The following is a 13,713-nucleotide window of genomic DNA, read 5'->3' as shown; positions in this document are numbered from 1 at the left end:
TAGACTTGCCAAAGATGGATGTGTACGTGAATAATCTTTTTTTCCCTTTGTTTCTTTTTATTTTCTTTTTTGAGGATCCTCCCTCTATTTCTTAATGGACGTGCTAATCATGGCTGTGGCTGTGTGCGTGTCTTTTATTCCAAAAATAAAAAAAAGGAGGCAGGATTAAGCTGCACGTACATGATGGATGTGTACGTGACTTTTGTTCCAAAAAATTAGGCAGGATTGAGCCCCACGTATAGGCTAAGGATAGCTACAGTTTGTTTTTAGTTTTTTTTTTGTTGGGATGGAGCGATCTGATCCATTAATTATTTCTTTTAAGTTGTGGGTCCACCAAATCAACGACCGGATATTTCTAATTATTGTGGTAATTTCTAGTTAATTTATCTTTTTTCTCATCAACCCATCGAACACTTTTATATATAAATAGATGTATTCATTTGATCATGTAATATGAAAACAAGTTCATTTGCGTCATATAACGCTTGTTGATTTAAAATATTACCTTCTGTGCGGCCGTTTATAAAATCTGAGAGTTGGCCAGTCGTCGGCTTCTGCCCCATGTAACTAGTATCGAGGGGTTCGGGATAAATATAAACACTCTTTATCCAAATTTTTGGTCCTTTAAGGAGGTGTTTAACGCAATGAACCAGGCAATCGGACTATACAGCTTTATCATTCTTGAAAGCTGAATAAAACTGTTGCTTATTGATGATTTGGTGCGGCATACAAGAGTATATAAGAGGGTACAAACCGACTTGGGGTAGGGGTACAAAACTGACTTGGACTAGAAGTCGTATACCATAATGACTACTCTAACATCCCCCCGCAGTATCAACGGCAGGCTCGACGACGTTGAGACTGAAACAGATATCTTGAAACGGCTTAGTAGGCAGTGCCTTGGTGAAAATGTCAGCAAACTGAGCCGTAGAGGGAACATGAAGCACCCGAACCTGACCAAGAGCAACCTTTTCACGAAAAAAATGAATATCAATCTCAATATGCTTTGTGCGTTGGTGTTGAACTCGATTGCTGGTCATGTAGACTGCTGATATGTTGTCACAGTAGACAATAGTGGCCTGCTCAATAGGCCTGTGTAGCTCGGAGAGTAACTGCCGAATCCAGATGGTATCTGCAACGGCATGTGCCACAGCGCGATACTCAGCCTCGGCCGACGAACATGAGACTGTAACCTGTCTTTTCGAAGACCAAGAAATCAAATTGTTACCAAGAAAAACACAGAAACCGGAAGTGGACCTTCGAGTGTCAGGACAACCAGCCCAGTCTGCATCAGAGTATGCGGTAAGCGAGTTTGGAGAAGAATTATTGAGGTGGAGACCATGATTGAGAGTTCCTTTTAAATACCGAAGAATGCGTTTAACATGATTATAGTGAGGAACTCGGGGATCATGCATATAGAGACATGCTTGTTGAACAGCAAAAGAGATTTCAGGACGAGTAATGGTGAGATATTGGAGAGCACCTGTTAGGCTACGATAGAGAGTAGGATCGGAAAAGGGTTCACCGGTAGCCGAAAGTTTAAAACTAGTATCGACAGGAGTGCGAGATGATTGACAGTCAAGCATACCAGCACGATTAAGAAGATCAAGAATATACTGGTGTTGGGAAAGAAAAAGGCTGGAGGAATCTCGAACAACAGCAATGCCTAAGAAATGATGAAGGAGTCCTAGGTCAGTCATAGAAAATTCAGATCTAAGAAGAGAGACAATATGATCTAAGAACTTTTGAGAGGAGGCGGTAAGAATGATATCATCTACATAGAGAAGTAAATAGGCAGTGTCAGAAGTTTGATGATACACAAAAAGAGAGGTGTCGGAGAGAGATGGAGTGAAGCCTATTGTTTGAATGAAGGAGGAGAAGCGTTGAAACCAAGCTCGTGGGGCCTGTTTAAGACCGCAGAGAGATTTCTGAAGAAGACATACATGAGTTGGAAAGGATGGATTTTCAAAAACCCAGAGGTTGCTGGCAGTAGACAGTTTCTTGAAGGGAACCATGGAGGAAAGCATTTTTAACATCAAGTTGGTGAATGGGCCATGAAGAGGAGACAACAACACTAAGAACGGTGCGAATGGTGCTAGGTTTAACAACAGGAGAGAAGGTTTCTTCGTAATCAATTCCTTGTTGCTGAGAAAAGCCACGACAAACCCACCTGGCTTTATATCGTGAGAGGCTCCCATCGGAGTGGAACTTTTGGCGAAAAATCCATTTGCCAGAAACAATATTTGTATTGGGAGGACGAGGAACAAGTTGCCAGGTGTTGTTTTGAAGTAAAGCATTATATTCTTCTTGCATGGCAGCGGCCCAATTGGGATCAAGTAGAGCAGTTTTGTAATTCTTTGGAAGAGAAGTGAGAGATACGGAGGTATGAAGGTTTAGGCGGTCTTGGGGTTGATGAAATCCTGATTTGGCCCTAGTACGCATGCGATGATCATTAATCGGGGCTGCTGTAGGAATAGCACGAGGGGGTAAGGTGGGTACTGGTGAGTCCGGCGCAGCGGAAGAGCGGACGAAGGAGTAGGGCTGGGTAGTGGAGTGGGAGCAGGGCTGGGTGGTGGAGTGGGAGTAGGGGCCGGGGGTGTTGGGGAGGGAGCAGGGGTCGGGGGTGTTGGGGACGTCTCGGGTGGGGTGAGTGTATGGTTGGGATTGGCTATGGTGGGTGTTAATGGTGGTGGTGATAAGTTGTGTTCGGCAGGTAGGGGAGTATATAGTTGGAAAGGACGGGGAGAGGGGGTGTTTGCGGAGCTAGGGGTGTTGGATGGTGTAGTAGTGCGTTGTGAGAAAGGAAAAATGTGCTCAGCAAATGTGACATGACGAGAGACATGAACGTGTCCGGTGTGAAGGTCGAGACAGCGATAGCCTTTGTGCTCGTCAGAGAAGCCGAGAAAAGCACATGGGATAGAGCGTGGTGACAATTTATTTGCAGAAGTGGCGTAGGCATTGGGAAAACAGAGACAACCGAAAACACGAACCGCGAAGTAGTCGGGGTGGGAAAGAAAGAGGGAATAATAGGGAGTAGTGTTGGGTTTAGTTTTGGAAGGTCGAATATTTAGAAGGAAGGTGGCCATGTGTAGGGCTTCAGCCCAAAACTTGGGAGGCGTAGGTGATTGAATGAGGAGAGTGCGAACTATATCATTGAGGGTGCGAAGAGAGCGTTCTGCTTTACCATTTTGAGGGGAGGTGTAGGGACATGAGAACCTAAGCAGGATGCCATGTTGTAAGAAGAAAGTACGATTTTTAATGTTATCAAACTCGCGACCATTGTCACATTGGATAAAGCGAATTGGGAGGAAGATGTGAACAGACACATAGCGTTGAAAATTAAGGAAAAGAGAATGGACCTCGGATTTGTTGCGTAGAGGAAAAGTCCAGACAAAGTGGGTGAAATCATCTAGGATAACAAGGTAGTATTTAAAACCCGAAACACTTGCAATGGGAGGGGTCCATAAATCACAATGTATTAATTCAAAGGGATAAGTGCTACAAGAACTAGAGGAACTAAAGGGAAGACGCACATGTTTGCCTAATTGACAAGACTCGCAAAACACAGAATTACGAGAGTCCCTATTACATGGTATGGTAAATTCACTAAGCATAGAAGCTAAGACGGCGGGGTTGGGATGGCCCAAGCGACGATGCCAGAGATCGACGGAGGCCAGCATGGATGTTGGAGGGGTGACGGCAGGAACTCCATTAAGAGAATAAAGATCACCGGAGCTATTGAAGCGAGCGATCTCGGCCTTGGTCAGGTAATCCTTCACAGATAAACCAAAAGGGTCAAATTCAGCCGAAACTAGATTGTCGCAAGTAAATTGGCGAACAGAGATAAGATTTTTAATGAGGGCGGGTGCAACTAGAACATCGCGAAGTAAAAGAGGTTTGGTGGAAGAGGGAAGTTGAGCCTGACCAACACAATATATAGGAATAGATGATCCATCTCCAAGGATAATGGAAGGGAAAGGAGATTTAGTGCAAGAAGATAACCAATTACTAGATGCAGACATATGACTAGAGGCCCCTGAATCAAAGATCCAATCCGTACCTGAGTTTCCTTGTGCAGCAAAGTTATTCATGGCCTGGAGGAAGGCAGCTTGATCCCAGCTCGGCGTCGCAGGTGAGGGTGGCGTCGGAAGCAGTGCCGGCGGATACGATGGTGAAGGCAGTAGGGCTGGCTGGGGAGTGTAGTTGGCATTGGCCGGCTGTGGTGGGGGTGGCGTCGGGAGCACGGCCGGCTGAGGTGTGTAGTAGGCGCCGCCGTCGGTGCTGTAATGACCATAAGGAGCATACGTCGGGGCGGCGTGATAGGCATTGGCCGGCTGTCGGGGGTTGAGAACCCCGGGAGCACCAGTAGGCGGCCGAAGGCCGGGTTGCCAGGCACCTGAGTATGCCAGCGGAGCACCGAGGGTGGACGGAGCGGACCACGGCATGGGCCATGCTTGAACAAGCCCCGTCCAAGGATCATGAGGAGGCCGCCATGCAACCGCAGATGGAGCACTGGTGGGTGGTGCAGGACTCGGTGCTGGTGATGTCGTAGGCGGAACCGAACGAGTCGACGGCGGCCTGTAGATAGGGTTTTTGCCGCGGTAGTTCGGACTAGGACGCCAGCCTGGGGGCGGTTGAACAGATGACGATGCGGACGGCCCGGCGGCAGGAGCCGGCCTGGAAGGCGGCGCTGGTGTAGACGGCAGAGGAGGATGAGCCGCAGCATGAAAGACCTTGGGGCGAGAGTCCTTGCGAGCTTGTGTTTCCGCCGCGAGTTGTAGCAAGGAACGAACTTCAGCGAAGGTAGGAGGGGGCCGTATCATCGGTATGAACGAGGCTAGCTTGTCAAAGTCTTCGCTGAGGCCGACGACGACGATATTGATTAGCTGTGAGTCGCTAACTGTATCGCCGAGTTCGCGGAGCTCATCACCAATGGTCTTAACGCGCTGGTAGAACAGGTTCACCGGGGCGTCTCCTTGCACCATATTGCGAAGCTCGGTGTGGAGAGCGTTTTTCCGAGCGTCGGTGTTGCTTTGGAAGAGCTGACGGAGGGAGTGCCAGATGTTGGCAGCGGTGGCGCCGTCGTGATCGAGCTTGTTGAAGATTTCGGTGGTGATGCGGGTGTAGAACCACTGGACGATCGCGAGATCGTCTTTCAACCATTGCGGATCATCGGGGCGGGGAAGACAGTTGGCGGCGACATGCGAGCGCAGGTTGCAGCGGCCGAGGTGGAGATCGAAGAGATGTCTCCAATGGTAGTAGTTGTGGGCGGCAAGATCAAGAACTATGGGGATGTAGGGGCTGACGTCGGAGATTGTGTCAGCAAGAGATATTGGTGCGGCGAGGATGGGTGCAGGGTAGTTTTGTGGAGCTATGGTGAGTGCCGAGAGAGAAGCGGCCGCGGCGTTTGCAGCCTTGGCGATGAGTGCAGCCCGGCGCTCAAAGTAGCCGGGCGGCGGCGGCGGCGTTGGCGTTGGCGGAGCCATACCCTAAACCCCGGGACTGGTATCTGATACCATGAAAGCTGAATAAAACTGTTGCTTATTGATGATTTGGTGCGGCATACAAGAGTATATAAGAGGGTACAAACCGACTTGGGGTAGGGGTACAAAACTGACTTGGACTAGAAGTCGTATACCATAATGACTACTCTAACAACTCTCACGGTGCAAATTTAAATAAATAAACAACCAAGGAAAGAAATAAAGAAATGTAATAATAAGCTGACGCTGTATATTATTTTCCATTGTTATTTAAATAGTACGTCAAGGCGTATGTGTACAAGTAGTGCGATAAGCTAAATACGACTATTTGACATGTCCAAGCCAAGAGCGAGCTGCGTGCGGGTATGTGAAACAGGCATAGCGGTCGTTAACAGAGACCACCTGGTAATTCCCTTGTACGTCAAAGCTTCATGACTCCTTGGCTCTTCCGTCCCGTGATGGGTCCAATGATCAGGTTACCGGAAGAGCCTTTCCGAAAATAGGGACCTGAAAGAAAGAAAAAGGCGAAGGTATACGGGCCCTGCAGCGGTTGAGCCGCATTGTAGGCCGTATTATAGCTGTGCCTCCGCCTGTGCCCATGGTATCTTGAGTGCGTAATTATGTACGCGCGGCACAAATTTTGCTGCTTGACTGGGACTAGGACGGAGGCCGAATTGCTAGGCGAGCCCAGGACATGCCGATAGATCCTGTTGGAGAGTACTCCGAACTCGCTTAGCGGTGTCCGGGGGCTTTATGGCCGAACTGGAGGTCCACCTGAGAAGGCTACTTTGTACTTCTGCTGCGAGGGCCGCAGTGTGCTCCTCTGTACGAAGGGAGCGCTCTGTGTTTCCATTGACTGTTATAACCCCGCGAGGACCTGGCATCTTGAGTTTGAGGTATGCGTAATGCGGTACCGCATTGAATCTGGAAAATGCGGTTCGTCCGAGCAGTGCGTGATAGCCACTGCGGAAGGGAACGATATCGAAGATTAGCTCTTCGCTTCGGAAGTTATTCGGAGATCCGAAGACCACTTCTAGTGTGATTGAGCCCGTGCAGCGAGCCTCTACACCTGGTATGACACCTTTAAAGGTGGTTTTGGTGGGTTTGATCCTAGAGGGATCGATGCCCATTTTGCACACTGTATCCTGATAAAGCAGGTTCAGGCTGCTGCCACCGTCAATGAGGACTCGTGTTAGGTGGAATCCGTCGATGATAGGGTCAAGGACCAATGCGGCCGAACCGCCATGACGGATACTGGTAGGATGGTCCCTACGATCGAAAGTGATTAGACAAGAAGACTATGGATTAAATTTTGGGGCAACTGGCTCCATCGCGTAGACGTCCCTTAGTGTGCCCTTCCGCTCCCGCTTGGGAATATGGGTGGCGTATATCATGTTTACCGTTTTCACTTGGGGAGGAAATTTCTTCTGTCCTCCTGTGTTCGGCAGCCGGGGCCCCTCGTCGTCATCACTATGCGGCCCCTTTTCCTTGTTTTCGGCATTCAACTTGCCGGCCTGTTTGAACACCCAGCATTCTCTGTTGGTGTGGTTGGCTGGTTTATCGGGGGTGCCGTGAATTTGACACGAGCGATCGAGTATGCGGTCTAGACTGGACGGGCCCAGACTATTTCTTTTAAATGGCTTCTTACGCCGACCGGACTTAGAGCCACTGAATCCGGCATTGACGGCCATGTCCTCGGCATTATCGCCATTGCTGCGACGCTTGTGTCTATTGCGTCGGGGCATGCTGTTGCTATCTCTGGCTCTGATGTGCAGGATTGCTTGCTGTGTTGTTGCTAAGTGCCAACCAGCTGTCCTCGCCGGCGCAAAAGAGGGTCAGGAGTGTCGTGAGGGCTGCCATGGACTTCGGCTTTTCTTGGCCGAGATGTCGGGCAAGCCACTCGTCGCGGATATTATGCTTAAAGGCCGCTAGGGCTTCGGCATCCGGACAGTCGACAATTTGGTTCTTTTTAGTTAGGAACCGAGTCCAGAATTTCCTGGCTGACTCTCCGGGCTGTTGGGTTATATGACTTAAGTCATCAGCATCCGGTGGTCGCACGTAAGTGCCCTGGAAGTTATCCAGGAATGCGTCTACCAGGTTTTCCCAACTTCAAATGGAATTTGCCGGCAAACTATTCAGCCAATGGCGAGCCAGTACCTTGAGTTTTAGTGGGAGGTACTTGATGGCGTGTAGATCATCCCCGCGGGCCATGTGAATGTGGAGAAAGAAATCTTCTATCCATACCGCGGGGTCCGTAGTCCCATCATATGATTCGATGTTCACGGGCTTAAACCCTTCTGGGAACTCATGGTCCATTACTTCGTCAGTGAAGCATAGGGGGTGCGCGGCGCCTCTGTGCCGGGCTATGTCACGACGTAGTTCAAGTGGGTCTGGTCGGTTGTATTCGGCCCAGCCAGATTTATATTTGGTGTATCCGGCGTGATGATCATCGACACGCGTTGGGGTGCGCCCCCGTGATCCGTAGATCGATCTTGAGTGCCCTGCTTTGTTTTCCAACACATCTCGCAGGTCCTGCGTGTAGCCCCGGGCCTTCGTGTTTTTATTTGACTGGTGACGGGGTGCGGGTTGGTGTTCGGGCTGATATGCTTTGACTCGGCCACGTGGTGGCCGGTCAGCCGCATCCTGCGCCTCCTCCTCAAAGTGAGGTAACAACTTGCGCTTCGGGTAGCTTTTGGTTGGGCGCTCGAGTCCATATTCCTCGGCTGCCAGGACCTCAGTCCATCTATCAGTTAGCAGATCTTGATCAGCTTGAAGCTGCTGCTACTTTTTCTTTAGGCTTTTTGCAGTGGCTATAAGCCGGCGCTTGAAGCGCTCCTGCTCGATGGGATCCTCAGGCACGGTGAATTCGTCGTCGCCGAGGCTCACCTCGTCGTCGGAGAGGGGCATGTAATTGTCGTCCTCCAAGTCTCCATCCATTGCCTGTTCATCGGGGCTAGTGTGCCCGTTTTCCCGTTCGGCCAGCTCGAAGTCTGGCTGAGCGGGATTTTTTTTGTCTTCGCCATTATCCGGAGTGTTATTGTCTCCTGTGCCGGTATCACCATTTCTGCTATGGCGGGGCTTAGAGCGGCGCCTATGACGCCGGTGCTTAGATTGCTTCTCAAGGGGATTATCCTTGGTTGCCTCATCGCCGTCGCCTTCTTTGGGTGTGTCCACCATATATATGTCATATGACGAGGTGGCTGTCCAACGCCCTGTGGGCGGTGGTTCCTGTTCTTCTCCGGCATCGTCGTCCATACCACCGATGTCTTCGGAGTCAAAGTCAAGCATGTCGGATAAGTCATTGACAGTGGCTATTAAGTGGGTGGTCGGTGGGTAACAAATTTCTTCGTCGTCCGCTCCCCACTCAAGCCGGACATAGTTCGACCCAGATTCTCCTGATAGGGAGAGAGATTTTAACGAATTTAGCACGTCGCCCAATGGTGAGTGCTGAAAGATATCCGCGGAGGTAAACTCCATGATCGGTGCCCAATCAGATTCTATAGGCACGGATGCACGCGGTTCGGAGCCTATGGCCGGAGACGAGTCCGAGGGTCTGTTGACGCAGACCTCATTAGAGGCGAAGTCTGTGTTCGGCTCTATCGCCGATGAGTGTGCGGCCTCCGTGGCGGGGTCCATCCACCCGTCCTCGGATGGCCCGATCTGCTCCGGATTAAGAGCTGGGGCAGCCGCAGGCGTGATCTCCCGAACCTCGTCCGATGGCAGATCTAGGTCATGCTCATCGTGACTATTCGGCGCGCCTGCCTTGGGCTCAAATCCGTCGAAGATCAAATCTCCGCGGATGTCGGCGGTGTAATTCAGGCTTCCGAACCTGACCTGATGGCCAGGGGCCTAGCTATCGATCTGCTCCAGATGGCCAAGCGAGTTGGCCCGCAGTGCGAAGCCGCCGAATACGAAGATCTGTCCGGGGAGGAAAACCTCACCCTGGATCGCATCGTTGTAGATGATTGAAGGAGCCATCAAGCCCTATCGCAACGACACAGTGGAACTCTCAATGAAAGCACGAATGTCGGTGTCAAAACCGGCGGATCTCGGGTAGGGGGTCCCGAACTGTGCGTCTAAGGCTAATGGTTACAGGAGGCTCGGGACACGATGTTTACCTAGGTTTGGGCCCTCTCGATGGAGGTAATACCCTACTTCCTGCATGATTGATCTTGATGATATGAGTATTACAAGAGTTGATCTACCACGAGATCGAAGAGGCTAAACCCTAGAAGCTAGCCTATGGTATGATTGTTGTTGATGATGTTGGTCCTACGGACTAAACCCTCCGTTTATATAGACACCGGAGGGGGCTAGGGTTACACAGAGTCGGTTACAGAGAAGGAGATCTACACATCCGAATCGCCAAGCTTGCCTTCCACGCCAAGGAGAGTCCCATCCGGACACGGGACGAAGTCTTCAATCTTGTATCTTCATAGTCCAACAGTCCTACCAAAGTATATAGTCCGGCAGTCCGAATACCCCTTAATCCAGGACTCCCTCAGCGACCCCGACGACTGCCCCGGTTACCTCATCGGACTTCGGGCGTCGCTGGCAGAAGCGGCGGCCGCGGCCGCGGCCGCGGAGGCGAGAGAGGCCGTCGAGCTGCAGGCCGCACTCGACGCCGCGGCGGCTATGGCGGCGGCAGCAGAGGCCGCCGAGCTGCAGGCCGCACTGGATGCGGCGGCGGCCATCAGAGCGGTGCAGCCGCAGGCGGCACCGGTGGAGGACGACGCCGGCGACTGGGACGACGGCGGCAAGAGCAGCGACGACGACGACGGTGACGACGGTGACATCGGTGCGGGCGAGATCGTCGACCTCGCCGCCTCCGACGACGTGTAGATTTGGTCCTTATGTTTAATTAATTTCGGTTAGGTCCTGTTTAATTAAGTTTTTTATGTTCTAATGTAAAATGAACCGTCGTAAGGTTTAATGAACTATCGTTATGTTGGAATGAAAATTATTATGAAATATTGTGAAAAAAAATTGAATCATTTTATAAAATAAAAGTCAGCGGAAAGAAATTAAAATTTAATAGTTTACCGGGAAAATTGAAAGAATAATAAAAACTATATAAAAGAAAAGAAGAAGAGAGGAAGAAAGGAAAAGGGAAAAAATGAAATTAGAAGAGGGGATTCGTAATTTTTTTGAAAAAGTTAGTATGAAATAATTTTGATTAATAACAGTGTTTTCGGACTATCGACGCCAAAAACTGTAGAAAATGCAAACAGACCCAAAATGCACAAAAAATTGGCACGCATGATTCTCATGTAGATACAATGCGATACAAAAATTTGGGAATGTTTGAAGGTTACAGGAAAAAACGGTGTGCCGGACACACCTTTCCACACCGAAACCATCGCCTTCCACACCAAGTGCCTGGGCGGTTTCACGGAGTGCACCCAACTTTTGCCAGCGCGTGAGGGGCCCCGCCCGGGTACTGCACGCCAGAGATGAACGAAATCCGACAACGAACGCACGTTGCGTCACGTCCGGGCAATGTTTTTGGGGGTTTTTGGCCCGGAAAATCATAGAAAACTCATAGAGCTTCGAAACGCGACAAATTTTGGCGTGCTTGCCCTGCATGGTCACTGTGGCCTGTGGAAAAAAATGAGCGAGTTTGGCCGATGCGACGGAGAGACGTACGACGGAGGGTCCCCTCCACCCATACCGAAACCACCGCCTTCCACACCAAGTGCCTGGGCGGTTTCACGGAATGCGCCCAACTTTTGCCAGCGCGTGTGGGGCCCCGCCTGGGTACCGCACGCCAGAGATGAACGAAATACGACAACGAACGCACGTTGTGTCACGTCCGGGCAGTGTTTTTGGGGTTTTCGGCCCGGAAAATCATAGAAAATCCGTAGAGCTTCGAAACGCGACAAATTTTGGCGTGCGTGCCCTGCATGGTCACTATGGCCCGTGGAAAAAAATGAGCGAGTTTGGCGGGTGCGACGGAGAGACGTACGACCGAGGGTCCCCTCCACCCATACCGAAACCACCGCCTTCCACACCAAGTGCCTGGGCTGTTTCACGGAATGCACCCAACTTTTGCCAGCGCGTGTGGGGCCCTGCTCGGGTACCGCACGCCAGAGATGAACGAAATCCGACAACGAACGCATGTTGCGTCACGTCCGGGCAGTGTTTTGGGGGTTTTCGGCCCGGAAAATCATAGAAAATCCGTAGAGCTTCGAAACGCGACAAATTTTGGCGTCCGTGCCCTGCATGGTCACTGTGGCCCGTGGAAAAAAAATGAGCGAGTTTGGCCGATGCGACGGAGAGACGTACGACGGAGGGTCCCCTCCACCCATACTGAAACCACCGCCTTCCACACCAAGTGCCTGGGCGGTTTCACGGAAAAATATGTAAATTGGTGTGGGTGCTGTGGATGGTGATGCCAATGTGTGGAAAAAGTTTCGTGATGTTTGACGGAGTAAAAAAGATGTTAGATACATGTTTGTTTTTCGTGTAAAGTTAAAAAAATACACAAAATGACAAAATTATATGAATAAATAAGAACATATTTAATAGTGCGATGTGACTCTACGTAACTACCCGGGCAGTACAACTGCCCGGGCAGTACCCAGACAGTGTACTGCCGGGCAGTTATGTAGAGTCATATCACAATATTAAATATGACCATGCATGGGTTAACCGACGCGACTATTTAAGCTGGTCGGGGCGTCGTTCGGCGGCCGAGGTGGGACTAAACTAGCCGTAGCCCACACTGATGTTGGAGACATACGCTTATTAAAATCAGATTAGAAAAATATAAAAATAAGTCAACGAGCCGTCGCCCACACTGATGTTGGACTAAATCAGGACCGACGGTTATATCACGTCGCGTGTATTGATTGGAAAGTAATCGCCGCGGGCCCGACGCCAGAAATATCTCCACGAGCCGTCGCTATCTGAGGGAATATTCCCGGCAATCGCGCACGTCGGTGCCCAATCACGTCGCGCATGCACTTTTGTCTTGTACGTGCCGACGACGTGCCTGATCTGATCCGCGTCGGCCGCCGCCGCCCACATTGTCGTTCCCCGCCCGACAGCATCGCCCCGCCGTCAACGCCCGTCGTCACCCCACACTAGTCGACGTCACCACCCGCCGTCAGCGCCCGCCGTCAGCCGCAGTCGTCGCCGTCAGCCGCAGTCGTCGCCGTCAGCTGCCGCCGACAGCCGCAGTGGTCGCCGCCGCCCACACTAGTCGCCGTCAGGTAGGTATTTCTTTTAAGATTTTCATCATAATATAACATCTTAGCTGCATGCAATGTCACATAGATATTATTATATGCAGTCTGGACATCGATGGTGTGATTCAATGTTCCGTAGAAAAGTGGGTTAGTCTTGTTAATAAGTTAACACCAAGTCCGCGATTTACATTTTACGAAACGGAGATGGAGGGCATGTTACGAATACCTTCGGTCAAGATGTGTGATAATTTGCTTGCGCTTATGATTCAAGGTTACAATCCTAGTAGTAAAAAATTCATGGTCCAAGAGGCAGCCGGAAAAAAGGGTTGATTTCACTAAGGCCTGATGATGTGTTCGCTATATTTGATTTGAAGAATGAAGGAGTGGATGGTTCTAGTTTTTTGACTATGGACCAAGGCAAAGCAATAAAAAAAATTCCAGCTAGTTTTGTTAACAAGAAGAATGGTAAAATATTGATTGATAATCTTATTGAGAAGATTGTGAGAAATAAAAATGCGGACGATGAATTTGTTCGGATGGCGTTTCTCGTCCTGTTAGGGACTATAATTGCACCAGTGTCTGATGAGTACATTCCGAAGAATTATTATGCACTAGTGCAAGATGTCAGGTTGATAAAAAAGTTCAACTGGAACGCATTCACTTTGCGGTTTTGTTTGTCGGAGATTGGTATGGTCTTGCAGCCCGGCCGTGTTAGGGAATGGCCATGTGGCAACCTAGCACTTCTGCAGGTATGATTTATTTATTAAATTGAATATTTGTATTATGTAATAATAGTGTAACACATACTAAATGGTTGTTTTTTTGTTTTGCAGTATCTATATTGGGAGAAGGTGTAGCCAAGCACCGGTCCGCAGTATGATCCTTTAGCACTGTTGAGCCCCTTGATGAGGAATTGGAAAGAAGAGGCAGCGGAGAAAAGAGACAAGTACGACTTTCAATATGGTCATGGTGTTGGGATGGTAATACGTTAAATATATATTTTTTCATTTAAAGTCTGCAATTAATTATTAATTAAATAT

Source organism: Triticum aestivum, chromosome 7D (assembly GCF_018294505.1).
Source record: "Triticum aestivum cultivar Chinese Spring chromosome 7D, IWGSC CS RefSeq v2.1, whole genome shotgun sequence".
Lineage (NCBI taxonomy): Eukaryota > Viridiplantae > Streptophyta > Magnoliopsida > Poales > Poaceae > Triticum > Triticum aestivum.
Note: the sequence above shows the minus strand (reverse complement) of the source record.